The 23,934-nt window shown below is 42.2% G+C and overlaps 1 long non-coding RNA gene across 1 annotated transcript in view; it reads left to right on the forward strand.

Moving 5' to 3' along the window:
* The first annotated feature begins 864 nt into the window (after nucleotides 1-864).
* LOC122766770 overlaps nucleotides 865-23,934 on the forward strand; it is a 29,206-nt gene continuing 6,136 nt past the window's right edge. Inside the window, exons 1-2 of the long non-coding RNA XR_006360107.1 lie at nucleotides 865-1,758; nucleotides 1,853-1,941. This is a non-coding gene — a long non-coding RNA (uncharacterized LOC122766770). The remainder of the gene's footprint in view (nucleotides 1,759-1,852; nucleotides 1,942-23,934) is intronic.

The raw sequence follows: 23,934 nt of genomic DNA on the forward strand, positions 1-23,934 counted from the left end.
TTGCGTTAAGTGTCGCAAATGCTTCGGCACTGATAGCAAAGGTGTTTTATGTCAAAACCCAGGGAAATTTCTGTGAGCAGGCTTCAGCACCTGTCCCAGGCTCCTCGGACTTCCTTAATGTGATTAATGAGTCTGATTGAGTCTGCTGGGGTCTTATTGAAACAGGCTGCATCCAGAGCGCTGTGCCAGTGAAGTGTATCCTAATGAAGGAAATGTGGCTTCAATGGGACTCACAACAGCCACAAGTATGCAAGAGTGCAGTTAAATGTAGTGAGTGAGTGGAAGCATTTGGAAAGAGAGAGAGAGAGAGAGAGGGGGGGTGCATGGCATTAAATTTATGTGAATGTCAACATGCATGTGCAATTGAACATAATCTGCTTGTACCCATGTGACTTTGACTGACGTCACTCGTTTTGAACAAATCAAATCCCCTTAAAAAAAAGTGAATCTGAGGTTTTTTCACTTTGTATTAAAACATGATGACGAGTCTCTATGAAAGATTAACTGTGATCTGGCTCCAATTGCAGGCCACAGAGGAAACATGAATAATACACATATATATATATGAATATATATATATATACATATATACATATATATATATATACACAAAGTAAAAACCCCTACTTAGACTCTGATGCCCCACCACAACCACTGCCTCTCGTTTCATTTAGTCAGAGAATACGTAAAGCATTCAGTCCGCTCAGATGTGACCTTTCAGCCCTGGTAGGTATATTGAGTCTTGATGGCAGACATGGCAGGGTCTCGTGGCCCTCGCTCCACACGGGAGTTAAGTTAAACTCATTTATTCTTCAATGGAAGAGGGATGCGAGTGTTTCTGACCAGATAGAAATTATTATTGCTCTGCTTTTTTCCTCGTCCTTGCTTGGCTTGGAAGACTAGTCGATGCCTCATCTCTTCCTACACTGTTCTGCTCAAAACTGTTTTGTTTTATATTTTTCCTCTTTATAAAAACTGGTTTGGGTTTTGTTCATTCTGTATACAAGCTGCCAGATGTTCAGAGGGGAGGGGAAGAAACTCACAGCTCAAATCCTACCAGTTGCTGTGCCTCCAGGCTGGCGACAGCCATGGCAACAGGTATTATTGTTGTTGGCTTTCCTGTGCGAGGTGTGAGGTGTGACACACTTTGACTTCTAGGATACTTTATTGCCATTGTGGTCATGTAAAAATGAGAAGTATGACATGCATTACCCAGGTCTTGGTAAAGTAGCGTACTCAAAATAAGTATGTAGGAATAACTATAGAAACAAATATGTAAATGAACAACATAAAACCATTAAAAACGTCAAAGCAGTAGGAAGTACAAATAGCAACAGTGGCAGATGGTAATTGGATAAAATGCTGAAGTGATAACATTATGTATCTAAATTAACAAAAGTCATCTTCACAGTGACATTATAATGTTCTAGGGGGAAAAAAATCATAAATCACACAACAGATTGTGACCATATTCCCTGCAACTTATAGCAGAGTCAAAAAAGAATGCATGGTGTCATTCTGGTTTTCTAATCATTCTAATTGTCCTCTGTATCATCAGTATAATAGAAAGCGGTTGGTGCATACATTTCTCACAGTGGCCACTTATCTAATGACACAGTGCTCTTCATGTGGTTGGTCAAATCACTACTTCCCACAACTGGATACGCTCAAGAAAGCGAATTCAAGACAGACGACAAAATAGAAACATATCAGGCGAATCAAGCTGACATCTGAAACCCACGGCAGCCGCGTCACTGGGTAACATAGCTCTTTTTGTTGAAATGATAATTATGATAATTGTTCTGTGAACTGTAGCATTGTGGAGTTGTAATAGTTGCTCTCCCCACATCAGGAACTACTAGGATCTCTGCACTGGCTTGCCAAAACCACAGAGTTTAAACAACTCTGAAGATGACAAGACAAGGAGAACGAAGGGAAGGGGTGAGTGAAACAAAGAGTGAGGCATACTATAGGGTCCCATAAAGACTTTCACATGTACTGTGCCCCGTATGTTTCAGTTTTTTGTGACTGTGGCTTGGCTTGGCTGCCTCTCAAGGAAATTCTAGCATCATTTCCATAGGAGGAGAAGCGGGGGTAGAAGTTTGATTCAGACTTTTTCTTTACCTGTTTTCAGTGTGAGGTTCAGTATCATTGCTCTAACTGACGTTGATATATGGCGGAGGAGGGGCACCGTTTCATATAAACTTTTATAACATCCTTCACAGGACACACTGGATCATTGAACACATATATCACATTAACCTCTTCAATGCAAAGGCTGAAAATGCTTCTCTATGGTGTGGCGACTGACGTCACATGGTAGTGATGACAGAGATGCTATTCATAGACAGGCAAAAGAAACCAGTCCTCACCTTTGGTGGTGCTCTCTGTATGACTTACAAATACAACACTCCCTCATATCAAATGCTCAGTAATCTCATGCACGACAATGGTTAAAGGTCTTTTTTTTATCATAATGTTTGTTGCTTCATTGTATTCTGAAAGAATGTTGTCACTTCTCAGTGCCACGTCAGTAATCTGCTCTGCGCTGATTCCTTGAGACAATCTGATACTTTGGAACAATTTTTCTTTGTGTGGTTCTCGCCGCTCTGCAGCTACACCGCAGCTGCTTCACGATCCTCCCTCTGAACAAGGTTTCAGCTTCTTTGGTGGAAGCTCTCAGTCAGCATGTGGTCCTCTGAAAGCTGTTTGTTAAGCACACTCGCTCCTTTTCAAAAGCATTTGTCTTTGTCCAAGTGCATTTGCCCTCAGAATTTTGTCCACTTTGGCTGCATGTTTGCAGAAAGGAAGCTTGAGATTAGGCCTTTTATTTCCTGCAAACATTCCCTGCTAGCAGTTGTTTGTCTTTTACTTCAACTGAAAACATTACGTTTTTCTGGCACACAGCAAAGCTATACAGCATACACCATGATGCAAAAAAAACTTGCACATGCTAACTTGTGCACACATGGCCATGGCGTGTTCCATGCATGCATATGTACTCTATATGTACTCATATTCTGTACCAGTAGTGGCAATCTCTCACCAGGAGTTCACCCCAGTTGTATTCTTTGAGTTCTGACTTGTACATGTATGGGTACCAGCTGACTTCCTCGCATATCCTCAAGCAAACTCCAAGGCAACCATCCTTTTTTGGTTTGTCAAACAAACAAAAAAATAAATATAAGAAGTACATTTTGTATTTCTATCCAGATCTGTGCAGATGGAAGTTTGAACAGGGCCAGACAAGTTCCAGTCTTGATGCTACACTCATCAGCTCCTAAAGTGTATATAAAAGCGAATCGTGCCCAGGAAAAAAAGCACAGATTTAAGGCTTGTGCGTGTTCAAAATGATATGACACAGATGCTCTTCAAACTCTAAACATTAGACAGGATGTCTGTCCATTCAGCTGAAAGCTGTGCTCTGCGTGTGCAGAAAAGCATTGAGGGTTAGATTGCATTCTGTGTCTTTTCTTTCTAAATCCCCACTTCATATTCAGTGTCCTCTCCGTCTCTGGCGAGTGCCGTGTTTTTCCCGAGCTCTTTGTTAGCACTCCGATCTGTCAAGAGGTGATGCAGTGCAGCTGAACTTCTTTTTTCTGAATTTCCTGGGGATGTAGCTCATGACCGGAGGAAGAAATGATTCCATACATCACGCGACAGGGTGAATGTTTGCGCTCTCCCTGTGTGCTCTCTTTAAGCGTATTCTGTGGTTGACATACTGTCAGGTCATCTTGTGTGTCCTGCACCGAATGTGTCAGCATGTCGAAATTCACATAGAAATATTGGACAATCATTAGCCATGAACACACACCCACAAACACACAGGGGGGAGAGGGCGGGGGAGGGAGAGAGAGCAGGTATGATACTGGCACACTCCCAGCTCCCAGGCATGAAAAGATCAATTCTAATTTCTGGGTCTAATTTGGGAAATTCACATGTGGAATATATGTGCATGTTGCCAGGTTTGTATCAAGATTTCCAGTGCTTTAGCGGTGTTAATGGCTGGGCTGTGAATTGTCACCATGGCGATGGTCAAATGTGGTCAGGCTGGTGACGTACCAATGTGAATCTGTCCAAGGCAAATAGCAAGCGTGTGTGCGTGTATTGTGTGGGGTGTGGTGAAAGTCCTCTTCCCGCCTTCTCTCTGGCTCCTGAGAAGCAGGCATTGGTGAGAATGGAGGGTCAATGCCAGGTTCATATTTCTTCGCTCACAATGGAAGACTTTGGCAGTCTTGTCGGGTCTAGTCTCTCAGTGTCACTGGCACAACCTCTGATTCTCAGCAGGTCAGCGGCAGCTTGGTGTGATAATTATGTGACTGGTGCTGTGCGAGTACAACTCAGGTTTTATAGCGTAATGCTGTCAAGACGGGGTGGCCTGCTGGACACGTTTGTGACGGAACGGTTGCAAGTTCAGTCCAAACAAAAGCCAGAATCCTGTGTTTGCTGCCGAGTCTGACACTTAACTAAAACCAGCCATCCATGAAAACGTGCAAACCACTCAGGAGGAACTGTATTTTTGTGAAAACAATTTTCTTTAATTGGTGTGACAAGGTTTGGACTGTGACATCAGCCACTGCTCCACCTTTATTTTCATTTTTTTTTACAAACACATCCGTATGTGGGAATTGATGTCCCATGGTGTTTGCTCACATCTTAATTCCCCCCGTGCCTCGACTGGCTCGGCCCCCGTACAGGAACTGCAGCAGCCGTGTGGCGGTGCTGCGCTGCTGGAGGGCAGGAACTCGCTGAACAGGAGGGAGAGCTCCTAATTGGCCTGAATGGCTGCAATCAGTGCCAATAAGAGATAAGCGTTGGATTGCTCTCCAGATCGGCAGCGATAGCATTGTGCAGTGTGACCGGGCTACGACTGCGCTGTTGACCAAACAGAGAGCAGGTGTGCAAGCTCTCTCATGCTCAGGTGGCCTTTCCTGCAACCCCATGAACAAACACAGTAAATGCTTGAATTGCTCTACACAATATACTCATATGAGGGGAAACATCCATATCTGTATGACTGGCTCGTTCCCATGGTATAGCTAGTCTGCTGTATGGAGGAATGTGTTTCTAAATGTTGGAACAAAGGCTGTTTCTACCTGCTTCCTTCATGCCTAATTGGTCTGTATTGACTTATAGGGGCCTGGTCACATGGCTTTTGGCAGTGCACTGCAATCTATCACTGCTCACCTTTTTTTCATGGATCACAGAGTGACAGCTGCTGAACAGCGAGCCTAATCTTTGCCTCTGGAGCGAAAATTTCTCTTTAACAATCCTGTAAATCGCTGTTTGATTTTTGTCTTGACATCATGGAATATGTTATTGGATGAAGCCACTTGAAGCTGGTACATGTGTCATGTACCAGTAGTAAGAGACATCATTGTGTGAAAGTACACGGTTTGAAATGATGTGCGACACATGAAGAATGCTTTAGGATAACATGTGAAAACCACTTGAGGAAATGGCATTTTAGCCGTGTGGCATTTGGCGATACCAGGCTGCTCGAGTCAGAGCCATACGTGTATAAATATGCTTATAACCATCTTGGCAAGCACGGCCTGACAATAATGGCTTCCAGATGGCGAAAGGAAAAATGGAGGAATGTTAACAAAATTCACATTTAGCACTGTAAACAAAGGAAGAGAAATAGGAAGATGAATAAGCAATAACAGTGAAACAAACAATATTTCACCACTTACCCGCGTAGGCTTTTCTTTTCTGTTTGTTCAAGCGCATACATTTTCCATAAGTCACTCTGTTTGGCATTCATCATTTTAATGATGCATCTATGAATGATTGATTTCTGGAAAATAAACAGCCATTGCTCAGAAAATGTGTTGCAGCAGCTCACGAGAAGTAAAATTTGTTGTGTGCTCATCAGCTCGCTCACATACTGTTGGCTGTTTACACCCGAGTTTCACTCACGCGGGGTAACTTTTTTAGATACATGAGGAAGAGGGACTTACAGAGGGGCGCTGCACTCTGTTTCCACAGGCAGAAGAAGTGATGGGTGTGCTCGGATAATGAGGGGGGTCAGTATCAGGGGGTGAATGCATTTGGGGATAAGCCATGGCTAATGACGAGGAAGTCCGACATGGCTTTGATCTACATGGGTCCTTTGGCACGTCGGGAGAAAGCTGTGTACTATACCAAGGAAACCCCTAATCTTCTTAGGGATACGCTTAACATTCCTCTAGTCTTGGGGACCAAAAAGAGTGCTCCATCTCTCTGTCTGTCCTTTTTATGGGTATGATTCAAAACAGTCTGCAGGCCTGCATCCTATTTTGCTGTTGGTTTTAAGGGAACGCCATAGAGCTGTGGGTTGGTGGGTTGGTGGGTTGGCAGCTTGATGTAAGAAAGTCCTCTTTTGCTCACAGTGTGGGATGATTTCCTTTAAGCTGAAACTTTTTGGTGGGTTTCGGGGAGATTTCCGCATCGGTCACTGGCATCACATAGCTGACACTAATCCTTCAGAGGAAATTTTGATTTCATTTTGGACGTGGAAGTCGTTCCCTTTTTAAGCGGGCGTCATTATCACTTCCAAATGATTGATTTCCCTTTCATTTCATTTTTTTCTACAAAACTATTCTTTTCGTCTTTTTGTCTGCAGCGGTCGGAAGGTATTTATAGCTGTAATATTTCCAATTAGACTGAATTGGCCTGAGTGACGTTCAGCACTGTGCGTTGAGGCATTTGAGAAAGGACAGAGCTGGAAATTATAGTGGCCATGCCAGTCTGCTGCCTGTCTGCATGCCAGTGAAGGAGAAAAGCCCAGAAAGTAGCAACAGCAATGGAAAATATGGAGTCGTCCTTTTCTCCCCTGGGTGGACGGGCATTCTGACTCACCAAACAACTGAAATGAGTTCAGCTTAGTTCGCAGCAGGGAATGTTTTCTGTCAACACGTCCCCCTTATGTTTTCTTGCTGTTTTTACACTTCCATACCCACAGATGCAGATGGTGGGGGTTTTTAACAGTACATCCATGTAGAATGAGGGTGGTGGAGCAGAGAGCCTCTCTGGTCAGTCAAACTGTTGGACCAGGGGAAAGTGATGGACCCACAGAACCCTCCGTCCTGCTTGCTGTAAAGCCCACAGAGCATTAGCCAGCCAAGGCCTGCGTGTCTGCAGGGGCTTAGGCTTGCCTTCATTCCTACTTCTACAGCCAAAGCCAATACCCCTCCAGGGCATGAGGAGAGAGGAATGCACTCCAACCCTCCACCCTTCTCTCCTCTTTCCCTCCGGAGGAGTTGGGATGGAGGCCCCTTTATGGAAAGCAACCAAGACCCTAAGGCACCAGATCTCTCTGTTTTTCATCCCTTTCTTTACCTCCTCACCCTTTGCTCCTTTTCTCTCCTTTGATTTGAGGGTTGTTTGCAGTGGTAGAACACACAGTGCAGCATGGCCACAGCCTACTGCAAGGCTGCGGTAAGCTGGGCTGGGGCCCCTGATAAGGGCTGCACCCGGCTGCTGTGAGGGCCATGAGAGCACAAACATTACGCCACTGAGTAAACGGACCCTGGGGCCCACGTCTAAGCGCCTTTGTTATTATGGCTCACATGTAGCTGGGTCAAAAAGGACAGAGAATGCAGCTCATATGGCTGGCCTATCACAAAATCCAATTCCAGACCAGACCCCCCTTTTTTTCTTTTTTAGAGAGATTTTAGTAAAAGCTAATTATAACAGCAGGACTGAAAGGGCATTTTGGGATTGTCTCTGCTCCAGATTTCTGTCTGTGCTGTTTGTTTGACTGCGATAAACCAGATTAATCATTTATGTTGATTATTGGCTTGCGATATTAATGTTTAATTAAGAAGGAAACTGCTCTCCTCAAACCTCTGTCTATCTCACTGAAACCAGTCGTATCATGCACTGCTGTGGGAAAAACCTACGACTCTGCTTTTGTTAATCTGTAGTTGGAATTGCAGGATTTTCTCTACTCAACGCACAGGAAGTGACAGGAAACTTTCCCGTGTTAGGTTGAATCCTACTTACAAAAAAAAGGATAATTTGCACATCCATATTCAGGGACAGGTGCACAGGACTCAACGCAACAAACAAAAAGATCCCACACATTGTCCAACATCACTGCAACATTACAAGGACTCAATATTGTACATTTGTCCGTGCAAGTTGGACAGTAATGTTTTTGTTTGACGCTTTAAATCGTACTTTCAATATACTTTTTTATAACATATGTCCAATTTGAGTTTGTTTCGCTCTCATCTCCGCGTCATCCGTCCTTGTTTCTGGTGGTGCAGGATAGAGGGGGAAAGAGGAAGCAAGCGGATAAATATCAGGGAAAAGAGTCGAGCAAGTTGTCCAAACATTGTCAGCCGTGTTCCTATGCTTTTAAGAACAATGTCCTTATGTTTCTGTGTGTTCTGTCTGAGGTGACTCTGGTTCGTGTCCCTGACCGCGGCGCCTGGCTCTGCACCATCTCTGCTCATGCCTCACAGGCAGTTTCTCTTTTTGAACGGCGACAAAATGTAGCTCATTTGGGAATATAAATCTATGTCTTTACATGTACTACTGTATGTGGGATTATTTCCTGCTGATTGGACAAGCATGCGATTGCCCAAGCAATGCGTCTTGCCGACCACCCTAGAATTCATGAGGCATGTTATTTTTCTTCCAAATGATGACTTTGCTGGAATTTGCCCTTAAGGACACAGTGCCAGCGACCTGAGTCACAAGCTCTGTTTGCACATGCCAAACACGCCAACACCAGCGTCTTTGCTGCTCCAGTATTTTATTGGAAGTTGAGGTCACTCAGCTATTCTAAGTTCCTCTCTCAGTCCAGACTGCGCACACAGAACAGCCTAACCTCGGTAAACCCAACTGCATGTAATAAAAACTGATGACGGATCCGTCATTCGAGCGACACATAGTAGCCATTTGCAGCCTTAATCTGTCAAACACAAGTGACCTTGGGATGTGCGTGTATGTGCGTGCATTCCTGACTGTGCCCCTTCCTGTGTGTTTGCACAGTTGAGCTGTTGATGAATATGAATATGAGCGTTTGTGTTTTTCTCCCAAAGGAAAAACAAATGTGGTGTATTTTATTTCTGCACACTAATGAAGTGGGAGCCTTGTTCACACTGTGTGATGAACATGTGAGACCAAATGCTTTAGAGTATATGAAAAGATATGCGTTATTTTTAATAGAAATTATATATATTGAGTGAGAATAATTGATCCAGGGTGGATGAGTGGTAAGCACAACTGCCTGACAGCAATAAGGTCCCAATCCCTGGTAAGGGAAAGTAGCTACTTTGCCTGTAATACAGAAATATACAACTGCAACATTGTGAATATAACCAGAAGTAAAGGACATTATGTTTATTACAGATATAAGATGATAATTAAAAATAAGTCTTTTAAAGTGTGGGGTCGAGTCTCAGTAGAGGAAAGTTTGTATGATTTACCAATATTTTTACTAAGATATCTGCATAAGCTTTTCTTATTCTGTCATTAGATGACTAAAAGTTAATTTTCACATATTTGATGTGGTTTAATTTTCTGACCTGCTTATGTGTTCTTCCACTATTTCCCATTTGAGCATTGTACTACATCCAATTACACTGATTACCATTAAATCCTATATGTTCATGCCTTATGTGCCCAGCTTTAAAATGCCCCTAGGTGTGAATGTGAGTATGAATGGTTGTGTGTGTATTTTGGCTCTGTGAGACTGGGACCTGTCCTAGGGGTGGACACAGCCTCTCACCCAATGACAGCTGGGATATGCTCCAACCCGGACATATTGTCTTATATGTAGTATAGTTTGAGACTCACCTTCTTAATCCATGATATAAGTTATTCTGGATACTTTCACATTGCACTAGGCAAACGATTGACGACCTAGAGCTCTCCAAAGGTGTCCAAGGATGGAATTTCTCCTGTAGGTGTGTTTCGATGAATGTTTATGTACATTTTCATACATCCAGGCAAGCTGGAATCCGACATGTCGCAACAATGATGTGAGTGTTTTTATATGGCCTATAAATCAAGGTCAACTTTGAATTCAGCTGAGCATCCGGGAGGCTTGAGCAATCATGCCTTTAAAAAAAAAAGTTGGAACATTGCTATTTGTCATAAATAACACTTTGACAAAATCAACATATTATCCGTTTTAGTCTTTTGAAACAGTTGAAAGAGCTGAAGAGGAGCCAAGGTTCTTTATATCCCACACCAACCTTTGCTAAATAATGTCTCAGTGAGCTCTTATTTTCACCACTGACTCCTTCAGGCTAATTAACATGACAAATGAATATCTGAAAACCTAATGGAAATGTGTGTTGGGTCCAAGCAAAACACTGTATTTCCACAGGTTTTTAATTTCTCATCACTCATTACAAGAAAGTCATTGAAGGCTCTTGCTAAGATGTTAGCGGGCATGTAATGGCTGTGCTTTTATTTAATGGGAAGCTCTTAAAGGCTTTTATTACTGATCATTTCTGCCCTCTTTTTAAATATAAATTTTACCTCTGATACTCAGGAGCCATTAGGCTATTTTTTCTTTCTTACATTTTATGGATTTTTTTATATATTTAAAAAAAAAGAGCCTCCGATGCCTCTGTATGGCTTCATTTGTGAGCGTACACTGTGCCCTCTATTGTCTCATACCAGAGAAAGTATTGCTAAACTTATCTCCTCCCCCTCGTCGCCCTTCATAATGGGGAATTTCATTTACTGGGGAAGTGATCCGTTTTGTCGGAGCATAAATTGCAGATAATTGTGCCATTTGGACGCCGGACAGCAGGGTCGCTAGACGAACAGCGAGGCTGGGTGAAAGTGGATGCCTGGGAGTTCATGGTTGGCTGAAGCTAAATTCACAGTGTGTATGTGGCTGCGTGCTTTCACTTGGTGTGTACTGTGTGTGTGTGTGTGTGTGTGTGTGTGTGTGTGTGTGTGTGCGTGCGTGTGTGTGTGTGTGTGTGTGTGTGTGTGTGTGTGTGTGTGTGTGTGTGTGTGTGTGTGAGAGAGAGAGAAAAACAGTGCTCCTCCCCGTGTTTGTTCTTCTCTTCACAGTGGGTTTAAAAACAGGCCGACCCTGGCTGAGGAGTATACTTTTAACTGTATGTAATTGTTCTCTACAATAACAGCCACCATGTTTGCTCTGGCAGCACTCAGTGAACAGGCCGTGTGAGAGGCGCTCCACTCCAGCAATGCGAGGCCCATGTTTTATTTTCTTTCGGTATCTTGCTTCACTACGGATTGGCAAGATGTGCGAGGGCAGTGGGAGTGCATGGAGATATCTGCAAGGCGTTGCTGTGTATTCCCAAGCACTTTTCCCCTCAAACATCCAACTTTCTTCTTTTTTTTCTCTAACAAAATCATGAAGGTTGACAAATGTCCCTTCTCTCTTCAAAACAGTGTCCTGAGCACGTTTACCCGCAGGTACATTGTGAGCTGCTGCTGGTATTTCACCTGAGGTGAGGTGACGTCCGAGCACAGTCAGGTGCAGGGCGTCATACATGCCCCGAGACTCCACAGAGGAGCTTAAGTTTTTGACTGACAGCTCCTTAAAGCCCAGGCCCTGGAGCTGATCCAGGTGTGAGAGAGTGAAGCGCCAAAAAAGCCTGATTAGGAGCTTTTTCCGTCAGAGCCCCAGTCAAACTCATTAGAATGACTTATGACATAGGTGTCTGTCGGAAGACAGGTTGATTCATCAGCTTGCAGATAATTCTCTCCTCTCTGGCGATGCCTTTGACATTCTTCTACAAATGATACAGGCACGTACATTATTTAATGTACGATGTGGCGATGTGCTGCATTTATTGTACTGTCAGCAAGTCTTAGGAAAACAGCAAACCACTGAAAGGTGATGCTCCCGTAACAAATAAAGTCTGATGTCGTGTCACTCTTTATTTGATTCCCAAAACCTTTTAAAATACATTAATGAGCTGCACTGTGATCTGTTTGTTTTTTTCTTCATTTACAACTAATTATTTAAACCTGTTGTGTGTAATGAGATCCGGTTTTAACTATGACCACCAAGTCCTGACATTTCTGGTGTGCTTTATTCTTGGCTTACTGGCAAACTAAGTGGTTTACAATCTGTCCAAAGTGCGAGTTTGTTATGAAACCTTCTGATTGTTTGACTGCACAGTTTGTTGTCCCGGAATCCAAGTTGTGATCAGGTGGAATTTTCCTTAAGGTGTTTAGGTGTCAGAATTAGTTAGAGGCCTCCACTCCTATAGGGCAGCATCACTACATCAATTCCTGTCAGCACTGGCAGCAGGAAATCCTTCAAGGCACAAAGGCATCATCAGCCGAGCCACAGTTCAGTGTTTTGGGCAATTTTGAGAAACATTTCCCAGGAGCAAAAGTACATACCCTCTGTCTCCTTCGCTCATGTCAGCCAATGTGTGTCTAAACTGCAGCCTGTGAAAAGGTCAAATAGGACACGCTCGTTTACTTGTAATAGGTATATATAGAAACTCTCTCAGTGTTTCTATATTATTTTCTATAAACTTTTCCTCTGTGATTTTCGATCAAAATCAAATAATAAAAATAAAATGATCTGATCAAAGTTTTTTATCGTTTTTTAAAATAATATCATTTACCACAGCTTGTGTTCTGTGTTGAGGAGCATGTTGAAAGATGATATTAAAGTAAGTCAAAGACATTTTAGCTCCTGCCGTCAAATATTAATGTGCTGTTTCGTTTACCGTATAGTTGACATCATGTATATGGGAAATAGGCCAAATTCTTTTCTGGTTTGTTGACCTACTTATTTGCAGTCGGTTAGCGATTCAGCTAAATGTGTAGGAAGTTTAGAAGTGTGCAACTAAACACATTTCAGAGTGAATACCATCACTTTCACAGCTGTTTTCATGGGGGGGGAAGAGACAACTCAATTTAAAGACACTGTGTCATTCCATTTCCAAATCAACCGAAGGATTACCAGGAAATCTATCTTGTTTTTACACAGGTGTTCTTTTCGAGACATAACACCAGCTTCATTCATTCTTACTGCTGAGTCTCACTACACCTGGAACCGCTAAGGTCATGAAAGTCGCTCGATGCATCTTTAAGCTAAAACTCTTACTCACACAATGCGAGTTCCCTTTGATCACGCTGAGTCCGAGCACCACGGAAACACGTGAGGCAACATCTCGCTAAGAGGTGAAAGTTCAAAAGTCTTCAACTGGACAATGAGGCAATTAAGCTTAACCCCACAAGTCGACAGTGATTTCATCCAGGAAAATACCTGATTAAGCCCAAAGACGCAAGCATGTCTTCACTGGAGGGACTTTATGTCTGCTTCTGTTTGAACTCCTGAACAAAATGTAACTTCTAAGCCTCTTTGTGAATAATGTAAATCAATCATGTATGAGTGTTTGTGGGGGTTTCTTGAACAATTAAACCACAGAAAGACATTACGACCAAACCATAATAGATAGTTTTACAGAGGAAGGTCTTTTCCTTGTATGCATGTATCTAATTACTGTAAATAGTTACATCCACTGGTCTTGAATGGAAGCAAACACTACTCTCAGAGACTTGGGAGGGGGATGTCCTGTAAATGCAGCACTCTTTAGATTGTTGAAGTCTTTGGATAATGCCCCATTAATCTCACCTCTCATGTGTGTTTCCCATCACAAAGCATTCTGTCTGGATTCTCATGAGAGAATAACACAGTTAATCTTTATGGGTTAGTGCAGCTCCATATGGAAAATTGTCTGGCAGAGAAATCGACTCGACTTGGCCTGTCCTGACAGGCTGTGGTAGAAAACATTTCAACTCAATGCCTGTCTCCCCTTTCCTCTCTCTCTCTGTCTCGCTCTCTCTTGTGTCTGTGTGTGTGTGTGTGTGTGTGTGTGTGTTGGCTTGCTGGACACTTGTCCTCTTTACTACATGACTCTAGACATAATGTTTGGATTTTAAAATCTACCTTTATGTGTTTTTTTTTTAGAGAACAACAATGCCACTATGGAGATTGTGAAGCTGCCAGAAATAAAAAATAAAATAATCAGAAATAATAATAATAAGAATTGTTGAAAATGGTTTGTTCCAACTGGATCTTTTTTTCCTCCCTCCAATTTTCTCCAGAAAATATTTGTCTAATGCCTCAGGTTTAAGCACCAACCAGTGCTAACCAGCTTGTCAGATGGTCTGCGCTCTGCAGGGGGCAAAGAGTACAAGGTTCTAGTATAAACCATCGGCGCTCTGCAGACGCACAAATACACAAATGCCCGTCAGACTTTATAAACACACACTTTCTCAGGCGTCCTCCACAGACTTGCACGGTCTCCGTGTCTTGTCTGTCGGTCGGGGGTGGATGTCATGAGTGGTCCGCCTGCCAAAGGAAATCACCGTCGTGTTTATGTTTGCAAGCATGGCTGTTATTATAGGAGATGCATTAAATATGAGAAAATGGGGGTAAAGAAAGAAACTCATACATTCCGCATTCCAGTGGGTTTTCCTCCTCACTTGCCCCTCCTCTGCAAAACAATGAGACATTGTCGCTGGAGAGAAGAAATCCATGTTCAATCCCCCCCCCACCGCCACCACCATGTCTCTCATCTGACGCCATCTTTTTTTCTGGACACTTTTTTGCCTTATTTGTCATGCTATTAGAATGAGCTCACTCTGCTCGTGCCGGGCAACTTTAAAATGGAAGGTTCCCTTGGGGGAGGTCGTGGCAGTAGGTTAAGGAAGGTGTGTGTGCGTGTGTGCGCGCGAGTCCCACGGGCCACCCTTGCACAGAGGAGCCTTTGTGCACATCCCCAGTTTGTAACACCTCCACACCTCTCTTCACCACTCTGCCTTTCCCTGAAGTTGCCAATTCTGCCCACTGACACTTTCATGTACACACACACACACACACACACACGTATAAACACACATCATCCAACTGCTGCTCATTTTTATTGTAGGCAGCAATCATTCATTCTTTCCAGGGAGGGGAAGTGTGTCATGAACTCTGCGGCTCCAAGCCCAGGGCTCTGGCAGTGGCAGCATGTGATGTAGCCACAAATTCAACCTGGGTCCCCCCAGTCTGGAACATCCTGCTGCTGTGTCTGTTGTTTGGATGGGAATAGCACCCAGATGTTTGAATATATTAGAATTCTTTGCAAGTCATGGTATCAATTTTCTCCCTATCCCTGCTTATATATTCATCTTGGAGGTAACTTAAGTGCACCTTCAGGCCCCCACCATGCATCCTTTCCCGTATATCCTGCTACTGCTTTCATATTTCTGCTTTATTGGAATGAGTCGTATTGCCAAAAGGTTTCTACCATCGACATATCATGTTGCCGTTCTTCAGAGCAGTGATTTCTGTGTCTGATGTTTTGTCTTCCATCTGGACCAGTACTGCTCTAGAGCCATTCTCCAACATGTTCTCTACGTCTCCTCACAAAACTGTGGCGTGGCCTGCAGCAGGACGACGTGATGACATGATGCAAAGTGATCTGTGACATGCTCAGCTCAGAAAACGGAGTCATTTTAAGAAATATTTGGATAATTAAGTTCATTTTTAAAAAAGATCATGTGTGTCTTAGATAAATAGAAACATCATTGTCTCTATATAGAAACTATTTTTCTTATTTCTTAGTCATCGGTTATTTAACACAGGTATTTGGGCTGCCTGTGTTTTCTTTTTTTAATGCCTGAAAAAAAAACATTTGTTTTACTTTACCTTTTCTTCTCAACCCTTTTGACTTTTGATGAGTTTAAAATACATTTTGAAAGTTAAAAAACATCTAAAGCCTCTTTCATTACTATAATAAGAACCATTCATGCATTCCTTTTAAATAAAACGTAACTACAGAAAGCGCTCCTCCGCCAAGTTCCCACACTGTCAATAAACTCCTCTCCTTCGCAAAGTTAACAGAAAAATCCCGGATCCAGATCTGGATCACCACCAAAACCTAATAATTTCTTCCTTGTGCCGTAACCTACATCCCCAGAAAGTTTCATCCAACTCCTTTCTTTCCTTGTTTTTTTTAATTTACGCACAGACAAACAGGGCCAAAAACATAACTCCCTTGGCGGAGGCAATAAGTGTAATATTTTCTCCATATGCAAGTTTCTCAACAGTGAAAAAAACTGGGTCTTCCCGCATGACCGTCTGCATTCCTGCAGCTCACCTGTAGATCTCGACTATTTTGTTAACACGAGAGCGGCAAACACTCTCAGTTTGAAACGGCTTTGTGTGGGATATATAAGGAATGTTGACGAGAGAGGAAGGAGCGAACCAAAAAGATTTATGTAGCTCCCCTGAAAAGTCAATATTGGTGTCAGGTTACGTCTATGGCGCAGTTGAGATTTATGTTTAATAAGCTTCAGGTGTTGGCTGGCTTGCATTCGGGTTGGGGAGGGCAGGGGAGGGTTGGGTTGCTCACAGGGAGTGCGGGTGAAACTGTTTCATACATGCACACGCGTACACAGGCGCACACAGGCGCACACAGCATGCCCTCTGTCCATTTCTGCTGTCACAGTCTATACCGACACTTCAATTTGGATGGCTGCCGTTGCGTCTGGAAAAACAGTGCTACCTTTGTGCCCACCTCTCAAGTAGTCCCATGTGGCTGTCCGCAACGCCTGTGTGACAACATACACCCTGTCAGGGGTTAGCAGAGACAAATGGAAAAGCTAATATACGACTAATAGTCAAGGAAGGGGAGGAATAAGGAGAGGTTAGAGGGGAGATTGACAGCAGCTATTAACAGCTACCTTTGCTTCTCTTTCTAGCCTCCGCTCTCTGCTCTCTGTATGTTTATGATACATACAGCAGATGTCTCTGTACTTTGGAGGAATGGTTTGGTGAATGACAGGCACATTTGATGAGACAATGTTCATGTACCACACTTTACGATCTACCCTGTAGTTGTATAAAGGCAGGATAAGGTCATCAGTAGGTGTGTGTGATGGCATTTTTCAGGAGATATTTAGCAATCTGTCTGCTCTTGCCCCCGGGACATCCCCCAACACACACACACACACACATATCTATTGCTCCTCGTTGATTCTATGGATATCTCTCATGCATAAGCCAAATGTAAATCATCGCGTTGAGTTTTATTCCTGACACCTGAAAGTGTCTCAACAAGACGGACAAAAAAAAAAAATGCAACGATGGCACTTCTTCAGAGAGTGCATGAGTGTGAAATGGAAACATGTGAAATTTAATAGCGGAGAATGTGCTTGCCTACGGCTGTGCAGCCTCCCACCCTCTCCCTCTCGTTTTCTTCTTCTTTTTTCCTCTCAAAGATACACCGTGAGAAGAACCAGCTGCAGTAATATAAAAATTCTAAACCTTCAGCAACGTGTCTCTCGTCCTGTTCCCCTCACCTAATCCCACACCTTAGTTTTTGTGGGACGATAAATATTAGTTTAATAAAGTTATTGTGTGGAGGGAGCTGGGCCACCCACAGCAACAGGTCATTATGTCTGCAAAGCTGAAAATGAGACAAATTAAAAGTAGTCTCTGTGGTTAAGAAGTAAATTGAAGAAAACAACTTAATTGCTCTTCTTGCAATTCTTCATCCTTGAGGTAACATCTTATCATAGGTGTATATTCAGAGAAGGGTATTACGTTCTATTGTTTGTGTGTGTGTACCCTGTATTTTCCCGGTATTACACACTTGTCTTCTACACAGCGACAAAAAGCTTAACGTTACATATATATATGTATTATACATATTAAGGTGAAGACAAGTTGTATGGTTAAGGTTAAGGGGTTATGGTTAAGGCCAGTAGTAGTTATGGTTATGGTTGGTATGAAGGAAATAAAGGTTAGTCAATGTAATGTCCTCTGAAGTCATGGGAACCAGACTCTGTGTGTGTATGTGTGTGACCAAAAAAACGTCCAAACCTATCTTCGTGGGGACATTTTGACCCTCTGGGGACATTTTGTTTGGTCCCCACTAAGTGCTTTTTCTGGGTTAAGACCTGGTTTTAGGGTTAGAATTACGTTTAAGTTAGGGTTGTGATGGTTAAGGTTAGGCTAAGGGGCTAGAGAATGCGTTATGTCTATGAGGTTTCCTCACAGGAAATAGAAAAAATTTTATTTGTAAAATACAGTATGCACAACAACCTTTATCATTTAGAACAGGCATTTCAGTTCCAAACATTGCGGCACACGGTTAAGTCTCCAAAGTTGCAACTCATGGCATCAATTAGGTATACAACAATAATAAGTAGTTGCACTTATAACCGCCCTGCCGTCGGTTTTATTTTTATAAACATTGAACATATTTGGGTAATTTTCACATGTCGGCAAAAGGCAGAGATTGAACGTTAAAGTGTGTCCGCAGCTGCAGCAACACAGCAGCAGAGAATTATCACATGACAAGGAGACGACAGTGCAACAGTAACTTAAATATGCACCAACAACATGTTTGTAAGACAGGGAGAAAGAAACGCTTCACTAACCTTACTGGAAGCTTCCTGTTTTGCTTCCCTGTCCAGAAGAAAATGATCCAATTATCCATCCTCTCCATCTTCATCCATCTACATTTTAATGCCTCTCCACTGCAGATGCTTGTTTAGATTTTGGTGGGGCTCTTTAAAGGAATATTTCACCGTTGGAAAGAAGAATGTCTATTAAAACTGGGTCATCGATGTAGTAGGGATGTGAAATAACATTTGAAGCAAGTGTTTTCTTGGCCGAGAAAGGCAGAAAAATGTCATTTTGGCTCATGTAGATGAACAACAACAACTCCCAGAATGCACTGCGCCCGCTGCCCCCGCAAGAGTCTTGTTGTTTAGAATAGTTGTGTAAAAACACAAATCCCTGTGAGGAATTAAATTAAATGTAAACGTTTGAAAGGGAAAAACTGATTTTTTTACAACTCAGTGGAAACCACACAATTTTTAAAAAGATACTCTTCCTATTCCAGCAATACAACGCCACATGCAAAGTTTTCCTTTAAGGTTTTGCAGGTTGACCTTGAAGTTGAAGTGCTATGAGATGTGACATTTATGAATAAACTGGTGAGGCTAATATTTAAATGTAACATTACTCTCTAAAGACCTATTGTGGTCATTTTATGACCTAAAATAATACATTTTGTACGTTTAGCCCCTTTAGAGCATTGTCCCTTTGTGTGACAAAACCTTCACTTTTTTTTCAAGGTCACATGCTTTCACTGTGCGGGACAATGGCGAGTGGTGTACATACGCTGTCTGGGTATTGTTTAACCGTGGTGTTGCATTGGGTTGGGAAGTGGTAATTGAAGGTACAGTATTTGTACATAAGGTCACAGCACACAATGAAAATGAAAGCCTGTTGATTTGATTGGGCCGTGAGGTGGTGTTATTGTATGTTGTGAAAAATGGCACAAGTGGCTCTTATTCAGCAGACACACGCTGGAGGGCCCTACCTTTCTCCTCCGCACAAAGACACACAATTCCCTGGGCAGTTCTCAGGTGGATCGCCTTACCCATACTGCCTCTGTGGCTCGACCGAGAATCAGCTGAGCAGCAGGAAGCTGCTCCAGTCACAGAATGAGCGCGACAGTTACATCCGTGAAGTCCGGTGCGCTGACACACGTGCATAAACACAAGCAAGCGCGTTTTTACCCGAGAGTCTATCGGATGGATCGTCTCGAATCCATGCGCACACATGCCTGCAAATAGGAGACATTAGTAAATACCCTCTCAGTGAAATGTAGCACGGTATTCAACTGTGTCAAGGAGAACTGTACACTGTCACCCAAGCTGCTGCTGTAAAGCTGCTTTTCACTCTCGGAGACAATCGTGAGCTTTCCCTCCCGGCGAACTGTCCACGTGCTCACGGACTTGAACGCTCAGATTTCCCGAGAAGATTGAAACGTGACGCTGTCCCAAACAACACACACCTCACACTTACACTCATAATCAAGTTACACTGCTCGTTTATGCAAACAGACACCAGCTCACAGCTATATGGGAATGTTCAACACACGTACGCTGAGTCTTTGGGTTCTCTTGACAATTAGCTCAGTATGTGGCCTCCACACCCAGGGGCAGTGGAATATTCAGTGCTACTTTCCATCACAACAACCCCAGCTCATATTTGGAGTAATTATTCTTGCCTCTGACAGTTAGCATGTCCATTCAAGTACTTGGGCTTCTCTTCACCTTTATTGGTTTGACATCAAAAATTGGGGGAAAAGGGTGCACTTGTACCCTCCAAACATCATTTTAAGAGGATTTTGTAGATCAGTGTGTCAGGTTGGGCCAGTATCACTTCAGTTCTTTACAGCCCAGAGAGATATTCCTCATGTACAGACAAAGATAATTATTTACAGATCCACACAAGCTAAACTGTCAGAGTCTTTGCCAGCCAGGATTTACTGCTCGCTCTGCATCCAGAAACAGAGATGGATTGACATAAAAGGAATGAAAGGGAAAAAATGTGTCTCTGTGGAGGGTCTGAGCACACATTAAGTCGTGTATAATTCTTCTCTGATCAATGTTATTGTTCTGTTGTTCGCTTTAATTTTACTCATTACATTTATACTTTACATTTGGATTCATTCATTTTATTACATATTATAACGTCATCATTTTAGTTGTATATTTCCTTAGCTTTTTTTTTCTTAATTTCCAAATTTGAAAGGCAGACTGTATTAATAGTCTACTATGTTTTTGTTCTTTGTTTTTTTTTTTTAAATCCATCCATCCATTTTCTACCACTTCCTCCAATTTCAGGGGGGCTGACGTAAGCCCCTTTTACACCTATGGTCCTGCCTCGCCTCGCCTCACCTCACCTCAGCACGGTACGGCACGGCATAGGTTGTGTTTCCATTACAATATAGTAGCCTCCTCAACGTGGGCGGAGTCATCACTGCATGGCTGCATGAAACGCGACACACACAGACGAGTGACTAGTGATTTGTAAAGCTGTTGTTTTCAGTGAAACTGAACCGTTAGAATCAGTAAATTAGAATGATTTGTTCAGTACTTCCTCCATGACTCCGTCTGACACAGTCACTGGATTGAAATACACCAGACTCTGCGGTTAAATATTGAGATTTTATATATTTCCCAGGTAATTACTGGAGATTAACCCACATTTTAGGACTGTTAAATCTTTTTAGCTGATCTGCAGTTCGGCTTGATTCTCCATCTCAGGAGGAGTCATGAACAAGACGTCCGACACAAGACAGGATTTCAGTTCTGGCCCCTCAGCTGTGGATCGTTCTGCCTCAACAGACACATTCCCAAAAACTCTTAAAACAAAATAACCTCTATATAAAATGGAGTTTGAGCTGCTACGACAAGTGAAATGGCCCACTTTTGAGCATACGTTAGCAGTTACAAGACATTAGTAGCATACTTTCAGTGTATGGAAGCAATGCGTTCAACTGTGTCCAGGGGAAACGGGACACTGTCAGCCTTAACTGCTGCTGCTGCTGCTGTGGAGCTGTGGAGCTGTTTTTGGGTCTTTAACAAGATAATGTGTACTGGAATGAATTGCAGATTCTTTCAGTGGTATAATTGCATAAGACTTTGACTTTTGTCTGTGTGCACTGCAGTTTGTAAGTAGATAAAGTGAGAGTGTGGGTGTACATTAATGCAAATACATGATCAAGTTTATTTTTATTTCATGTGTATCTGAAGAAACCGGCTCAGTATGTGAAAGAGACGGATCATGAGTATTATCATCCACATACCCCACCATGTGGAGTAGTTTTAAGAGGACAGGGGAGCAGAGCTGATTTATTATCAGTCTGAAACTGGCATGAAAAACAGAAAGACAACGTGATCTGTCAAATTACTGCTTATACTCTATCTGTTGGCCAGCTCAGCAAAAGCTAGTGTACGACATGTCTCTATACTTTTGAGGAATGGTTTGAGGTTTGTTTGTTTTTTTAACTTTAGATGGTGATGTGGGTTTTTTTTTTCACCCACTATTGAATTACACAATGGTTTGAGTAAAGAGTCATATTACATGTTGTTGACTTATTCAGGCAGGGTTTTAAAGCAGGGCCATTTTAATATATATAATTTTTTTTTTTTTCCTTTACAGTGTAAATGGAACATAGTCATATAAGCCTTAACTAGCCATTGAAGTTAGGTGTTTGTAAAAGCCCCAGTCTCTGATCATCTTTAACATCACTCAGAATAAACATAACATTTTTGAATTCTAAGTTCCGATTGTAATCGTCATCTTTTTTTATCCTTCAAAACCTTTTAAAATGACTGCTGTGCATAGATCAGATTTCAACTGGGAGAATTATTTGTTGATTCTCCATGATCCTAATTCATCCTCTTTTTTAAAGTCATAAAATATCTGAGAAATTTGCTACACAGGAAGTTGTCCACTACTGAGATAGAGGGATAAAGGAATCCAACAGGAATTTCAGGAAAGTCAAAAATTCTGTTTGGTATGTTGTTATCGGTCGTCAATCAGTCTGGATACATACTGTACATAGGCTATAATTTTAATTTAGAGGCTTGTTCTATACAAAACACCTATGCATCCAAAAAGCCTGCAACACTAACATGAATGAAACCTGTATGTGTAATTACTTAGTGTTACAGTTTTGGATAAATTGATTTCCTGATGATGTGATGATATTGTTTATTTAAGTCATCCTTGTACTTTACAGCTTTTACAGGTGGACCACAGATTATATACAGTATATATCAGACAGATCCGTGTTAGAGAGGGTAAAGGAAACTGTGGGTAAATGGAACAATGAGATATTGAATTTCCAAACGTGGACATATCCACACACTTCAGAGGTGATGAGTCTGAACAAACAGGGATTTTGGACCGATATTTGATTCTGTCTGGAGTCTGTCTCAGTATTCCGGTTTTCCTCATCACTCTTTCCCACATCATCAAGATCACATTCACCTTTGAACTCCTGTGAGTTTGCCAACCAGATGCAAAGCTCCTTCTGCTTCCATATTCTGATGACGGGGTCCTTTTAGAATACAGCCAGAAGGAGGATAGAGATAAGGATGAGTGTATTCAGTAGATAGTGGGCTGGAGGAGGTAAGGAATCAAGCAAAGAGAAGATTAAATGAGCAGGAAAGTAGATAGGATGAGAGGGAGTCAATACGGTTGGGAAAGGTGAATGAAACCAGTGGGAGGGACAGTTCATTTGTCACAAGGTAACCTTAGTTCACTTTATGTCTGAGTGGAGTGAGATTTCGGAGCAGCTGACTGATTTGGCTGGAGCAGACTCAAGAAACACTATACATGCCCGACATGTCGTTTGTCCTTCTCCCTGTCTTTATATCTGTCTGCTTTTCTATAAGCCACACCTCCACCCAAAACATCAGTGCAGGGCAGCACAAATTTTGAAATGATATAGTTCTTATGTATGTGCAGTAAGCTTCCACTTCAAAATGTGAAACACACATAAATGTCTTCTAAGGCTATTAAAAAGAATAAAATTGTCTTTTGACTCGATTATACACTGCCCTGTGATGGACTGGCATGCTGTCCAGGGTGTACCACCGACTCTCATGTAGAGGATAGAGTGGTACAAGATGAGTGAGTGATTATACACGTGTATAAATATACTTTCTTATAGAATTTCTGCAATAAATCCTCCTAAATGATACACACTGGACTGTGGTTTGTTGCACTATGCTGGCAAATTTAAACAATGAAAACGAGCTTCTCCACATATTTTATTATCATAGTTGCAATGGTCAACAGAGCTTGTTAGGAGAATAGGAGAATTCTTGAGTTTGGTATTTTAATAATGCTCACCAGTCAGTGCTGCCTGTGGGACCTTATTAATTAAGTAACCTCTATTTATTTACAACATAATCTAATAATAAAAGTCAGTACAGGTGCACAAATTGTGGTCTTGGAGGTATAGACGCAAATGTGGCACATCATTTCCCGAAAAACCCTTGGAAAGCTGCTTTCAGACATGTTCTGAACTCAGGAGATTCTCCAGAGATTGTGCAGAGGGATTAACTGAATGGTTAATCATGTGAGAATTCAACATAAAAAAACCTCCCCAAGAGTCA

This window comes from Solea senegalensis, linkage group LG1 (assembly GCF_019176455.1).
Source record: "Solea senegalensis isolate Sse05_10M linkage group LG1, IFAPA_SoseM_1, whole genome shotgun sequence".
Lineage (NCBI taxonomy): Eukaryota > Metazoa > Chordata > Actinopteri > Pleuronectiformes > Soleidae > Solea > Solea senegalensis.